This window comes from Meriones unguiculatus, chromosome 5 (genome assembly GCF_030254825.1).
Source record: "Meriones unguiculatus strain TT.TT164.6M chromosome 5, Bangor_MerUng_6.1, whole genome shotgun sequence".
In the NCBI taxonomy this organism is placed as follows: domain Eukaryota; kingdom Metazoa; phylum Chordata; class Mammalia; order Rodentia; family Muridae; genus Meriones; species Meriones unguiculatus.
The window spans coordinates 6852006-6858423 of NC_083353.1; positions in this window are offsets into that span (position 1 = coordinate 6852006).

The window sequence follows — 6418 nt, forward strand, 5'->3', positions numbered from 1 at the left end:
TGGTAATTGGTAGCAGTTTCCCTTTTTAATCAAAGAATAAACCAGAGAGAATTCTCCTCTATGATTTTCCCCTTGAGCAGTATGATTAGGAAACAGCAAAAGTGGCTTTGCTTTTGTCAAGTAAAATTTTACAGTTATCTAGACCTTTGTCTTTGGTTGGTGGTAAGAGAGAGTGCTGGGCATCCAAACTCTTTAAAATGATGAAAGTAAAATTTTACAGTTATCTAGACCTTTGTCTTTGGTTGGTGGTAAGAGAGAGTGCTGGGCATCCAAACTCTTTAAAATGATGTGCTTGAAACAAAACATAAGGCATTGTTTAGCTGAGAAATTTACCTTTGCTGTGAAGCATTTTCAGTAAGTAGCACCTAAGACAATATAGGGATCTCCTGAAGAAACTTTTTGGTTCACATATCTCTAGGAAAAAAGTCTGTTATTTGTTGATTGTCCCGACTATGTGATATGTATTGATAAATGTGTATATTAAAATGTTTATATTCGAAAGAAATATTGATAACTATTGTGAAAAATTATGTTTCACAATAACATTTTTGTTCAAGACTTTCACATATTTTGACCATATTCGCTCCCCATTATCCTCTCCTGTTTACTCCATTAGCTGCCTTTATCTTCTCGAATGGTAGCCCTTGTGTTTTTATATTGCACTCACACACACACATACACACTTGTGTGTAAGAGTGTATGTGTGTGTGCATCTAAAATGTAGGTCCCATATATAAGAGAAAACAGTATCTGTCTCTCTAAATCTAACTTATTTCATGTAATACAGTAGTGTTACATTGTACCCATATTTTACAAATGAAATAATTTTATTCTTTCTTATGATTGAATAAAAGACCATCATCAAATATACATAATATTACTCCTGTCTCTTTATCAGCTGCTGGGCACACGGCCTATCCAAGGAGTTAGCTATTGTAAACAATCTAACAAGAAATGGAAAAGCAGGTTTTATGGGTGTACCAAATGATAGTTTTATTTTTATTTTTTCTGAGGTCCTTGAAGTTGGACCTAGAGTGCAACAAACACTATCACTGAGCTATCTAACCAGACACCATTTGTGATTTTTTTTTGAACAATCTCCGCTTTCATGTTTTTGTTGACTTCCTACACTCGTTCTAGGATTTGTCTGTTGTTGATGTGTTGTTGTTTTGAGAGGACAACTACCATACATGTTCCTTAGGGAATGCTTGATACTACAGAGGATGAAAAGCATGATTGCCTACCATACTTCTACTTGCATTGATAATTCTAAGAACATTCTTTTTCATAGGTCAGCAGTTACATCATTGACCACACTTGACCAGAAATTTCACCCTTAGGTTAAAAGGGCTGCAGAGGTTTCTTTAAGGTGTTTGAAATACCTATAATAATCTACAGAATTTGCCAAGAATACAGGGACTCTGAGTAATGATCAAAGGGTTTGATTATGATGCAATTTGTAAGACCAACAACAACAATAAAAAGTAGAACAAATTTTCTCTGTAAAATGGGCTACTCTTTGGAAGGTCTCATTCTCTGAAGACATCATTTTCCATTTCTAATGAAAAGAACTCCTGAAACTTGCCATCTGAGTTTTCTACTATAAGCCTTCTTGGGGAAATGGTTAACACTTTTATCTCTGAACATGAGATGAGGTAAATTTCAAGGCGTTGCTCTCTTTTCTGCTTTCATGTTGTTAGCCAATGAGCTATGTCACTGATTACAGTGTAATCATCGAATACACAGTTGTTTGATCCTGGGTAGTGATCAATCTCAGTCCTGTCAATCCAGAATCACACTCTGCAAATGTCATTCTGTTGTGTCAGCATTGCTCTTGTTCTTTTAATGATAGCCATTCTGGCAGGAGTGAGATGGCATTTTAATCTACTTGGCTTTGCATTTCTCCAAAGCTTAGGGATGTTGAACATTATTTAATGTATCTATTTGGCCATTGTACTTGATCCTTGGAAAAGAATGTCTGTGCTTGTCTGTTTATTGATTAAAATTTTAGCATTTCTGGGGTTTAACTCAGATATTTATGTATTTTGTATATCAATTCACTGTCAGGTACATGAATGTTAAGTTTTTGTTTTGCCATTTTAGACTTTGTTTCAGTCTATTAATGGATTCCTTTGCCTTACAGAATTTGGAAATAATTCTAAAATTGACAAGTGACATTGATGAAATTGACAAGTTTCTGGAAAGTGTATTGCCCTTAATGCAACATTTTTATACACAGTTTACAAAGAAATTGGCACATGTAACCTAAATATCAACTAACATCCTTTATTAAAGTAATGAGTGGGATAAAACTTAATTTACACTAGAACTTTCACAAGTCTTTATTATTCTCCAGTGAAACCTCTCTATTTCTTTCTTGGCTACTTCATCTTCCATTTGCACAAGTTCCTGGAAGGTGTTTTCTTGCTACCTGTGAACCTAAGGGTCATGGGAATTGGACATCTGGGGAAACTTAAAATGCAAGGGAAATTCAGCTCATCCTGAACGTTTGTTCTGTCTATGGCTATCTTACTTTGTGCAATATCAGACTCTAATTAGAAAATCATCTTACTGTGCCAGATTCTTCCCAGGCCAATCCATTTTTGTGCTTCTAAGTGCCCTTGGCTGCCTTGAACTGTCTGTTCTCCAAGTCCTTGGCTATTTTGCCAGATATTGGTTGGAAACTTATTCTTGCTCTTCCTCTCTGTTGTTATGTGAAGGACTTTCTCCTACTACCCTGGTGACTATTCAAACTAGACCAGAAGTAAAAGAATGTAAACAAGGTTATTTAAATGGACCACAAGTAAGAGATTGTAAAGAGGTTATCTAAAGCTTCATTCCACATCTATGCCCTTATCTTTTTTTTTAAATCTTTATTAATTACATTTTATTCACATTGTATCCCCCTGTGGTTCCCTCTCTCCTCCAGCCCAATCCTTCCCTTCCTCCACCCTCTGCATACACGCCCCTCCCCAACTCCACTGATAAGGGAGGTCTTCTTTTCCTTCCTTCTGATCCTAGTCAATTAGGTCTCATGAGGAGTGTCTGCACTGTCTTCTTCTGTGGCCTGCTAATGCTGCTTCCCCCTCAGGGGGAGGAAATTAAAGAGCAGGTCAATCAGTTCATGACAGAGACAGTCCCTGTTCCTATTACAATGGAACCCACTTGGATACTGAACTGCCATGGGCAACATCTGTGCAGGGGTCTTAGGTTATCTCCATGCATAGTCCTTGGTTGGAGCATCAGTCTCAGGAAAGACCCCTCTGCTCAAATTTTTTTTAGTTCTGTTGCTCTCCTTATGGAATTCCTGTCCTCTCCAGATCTTACTATTTCCCACTTCTTACATAAGATTCCATGCACTCTGCCCAACAGTTGGCCATAAGTCTCAGTGTCTGCTTTGATAGTCTGCAGGGCAAAGCCTTTCAGAGATCCTCTGTGTCAGGCTCCAGACTTGTTCCCTCTTTTCTCCTTCTTCTGATGTCACTCCTCTTTGTTTTTCTGGATAGGAATTGAGCATTTTGGCAAGAGTCCTCCCTCTTGATTAGTTTATTTAGGTGTACAGAGTTTAGTAGTTTTATCCTATGTTATATGTCTATATAAATGAGTATATACCGTGTGTGTCTTTCTGCTTCTGGGACAGCTCACTCAGGATGATCTTTTCCAGGTCCCACCATTTACCTGCAAATTCCATGATTTCCTTATTTTTCATTGCAGAGTAATGTTTCATTGTGTAGATGTACCACAATTTGTGCATCCATTCTTCAGTTGAGGGGCATCTGGGCTGTTTTCAGCTTCTGGCTGTTACTAATAAAGCTGCTACAAACATGGTTGAGCATATGTCCTTATTGTGTACTTGAGCCTCTTTTGGATATATGCCTAGGAGTGGTATAGCTGGATCTTGAAGAAGCGCTATTTCTAGTTGTCTGAGAAAGCACCAGATTGATTTCCAGAGTGGTTGTACAAGTTTACATTCCCACCAGCAGTGGAGGAGGGTTCCCCTTTCTCCACAACCTCTCCAGCATATGTTGTCTCTTGAGTTTTTGATTATAGCCATTCTGATGGATGTAAGGGGAAATCTTAGAGTTGTTTTGATTTGCATTTCCCTGATGCCTAATGAGGTTGAACATTTCTTTAAGTGTTTCTCTGCCATTCCATATTCCTCTATGGAGAATTCTGCTTAGCTCTGTACTCCATTTTTAAATTGGATTATTTGATTTTTTGCTGTTTAACTTCTTTAGTTCTTTATATATACTGTATATTAGTCCTCTGTCAGATATAGGGTTGGTGAAGATCCTTTCCCAATCTGTAGGCTGTTGTTTTGTTCTGATGACAGTGTCCTTTGCTTTACAGAAGCTTTTCAGTTTCATGAGGTCCCATTTATTGATTGTTGCTCTTAGAACCTGTGTTGTAGGTGTTATGTTCAGGAAGTTGTCTCCTGTGCCTATGAGTTCAAGGGTATTCCCTACTTTTTCTTCAAAGTGGTTTAGTGTGTCTGGTTTTATATTGAGGTCTTTGATCCACTTGGACTTTAGTTTTGTGCAGGGTGATATGTATGGATCTATTTGCATTTTTCTACATGTAGACATTCAGTTAGATGAGCACCATTTGTTGAAGATGCTATCTTTTTTCCATTAAATGGTTTTGGCATCTTTGTCAAACATCAGGTGTCCATAAGTGTGTAGATTTCTGTCAGTGTCTTCTGTTCTATTCCATTGATCCACCAGTCTGTTTCTATGCCAGAACCAGGCAGTTTTTAGTATTTTTGCTCTATAGTACAGCTTGAGATCAGGGATGGAGATACCTCCTGAAAATCTTTTACTTTAGAGAATTGTTTTAGTAATTCTGGGTTTTTTGTTGTTCCACATGAAGGTGAGAGCAGCCAAACAGCTTGTGGTGTTCAGAGAGGAAATGAATACGTCACTGGAAGCAATAAAAGAAACAGAGGAATGTTCAAACAAACAGCTGAAGGAATTGAAGGAAAAACAGGAATATACAGTCACACAGATGAAGAAAATCAACAAAACGGTTCAAGATCTGAAGATAGAATTGGAAAAATTAAAGAAAACACAAATGGAGGAAATCATGGAGAGGGAGAACCTAGGAAAGAAAGCAGAAACTATAGAGGTAAGCATAACCAACAGACTACAAGAGATGGAAGAAAGAATCTCAGGTGTGGAAGATACAATGGAAAAAATCGATGTATCTGTCAAAGGAAATGTTAAATCTAAAAAATTCCTGACACAGACTGTGCAAGAAACTCAAGACAACATAAAAAACAAACAAAGAAACAAAAAAAAAAAAAAAAACCTCAATAATACTAGGAATACAGGAAAAAGAAGATTCCCTCCTCTCAGGCCCAAAAAAATATTTTCAACAAAATCATTGAAGAAAATTTCTCCAACTTAAAGGGGAAGCCAATAAGAATAAAAGAGCCTACAGAACACCCAATAAATTGGACCAGAAAAGAAAATCCTATGGCAACATAATAATGAGTAAGTATATAGAAAAAAGAAAAAATACTAAAAGCTGCAAGGGAAAAAGGCCAAGTAACATATAATGGCAAACCCATCAGAATCACACCTGGCTTCTCAACAGAAGCTATGAAAGCCAGAAGAGCCTTGACGGATATCACACAGACCCTAAGAGAACACAGATGTCAGCCTAGCCTACTGTACTCAGCAAAACTCTCAGTCCTCAGAGATGGAGAAAACAAGATATTCAGTGACAAAAACAAATTTCAACAATACCTACACACAAATCCAGCATTACAGAAGATACTAGAAGGAAAAGTACAACCCAAGAAAACCAACTACTATCAAGAAAACACAGGAAATAAATAACCTCACTACAGCAAAACAAAAAGTAGCCAAGCACACAAGCACACGATCATAGCCACCATCAATCTCAATGGATCTAACAGTCTCTAGTCATTAATCTCCCTCAACATCAATGGACTCAATTCTCCAATAAAAAGACACAGAGTAACAAAATGGATGCATAAACAAGACCCAGCAATCAGTTGCATACAAGAAACACACCTAAATCACAAAGATAGACATTACCTGAGAGTAAAGGGATGGAAGACGGCTTTCCAAGCAAATGGACCCAAGAACCAAGCAGGTGTAGCCATTCTAATATCTAATAAAATAGATTTTCAACCAAAATTAATCAAAAGAGATAGAGAAGGACACTTCATTCCCATCAAGGGAAAAATCCACCAGAAAGATATCCCAATCCTGAATATCTATGCCCCAAATGCAAGGGCACCCACATTGGTAAAAAAAACTTTAATTAAACTTAAACCACATATAGACCCCCACACATTAATAGTGGGAGACTTCAGCACCCCACTCTCAACAAAGGACAGGTCAACAAAACAGAAATTAAACAAAGAAACAATGTCTCTAAGAGAGGTCAT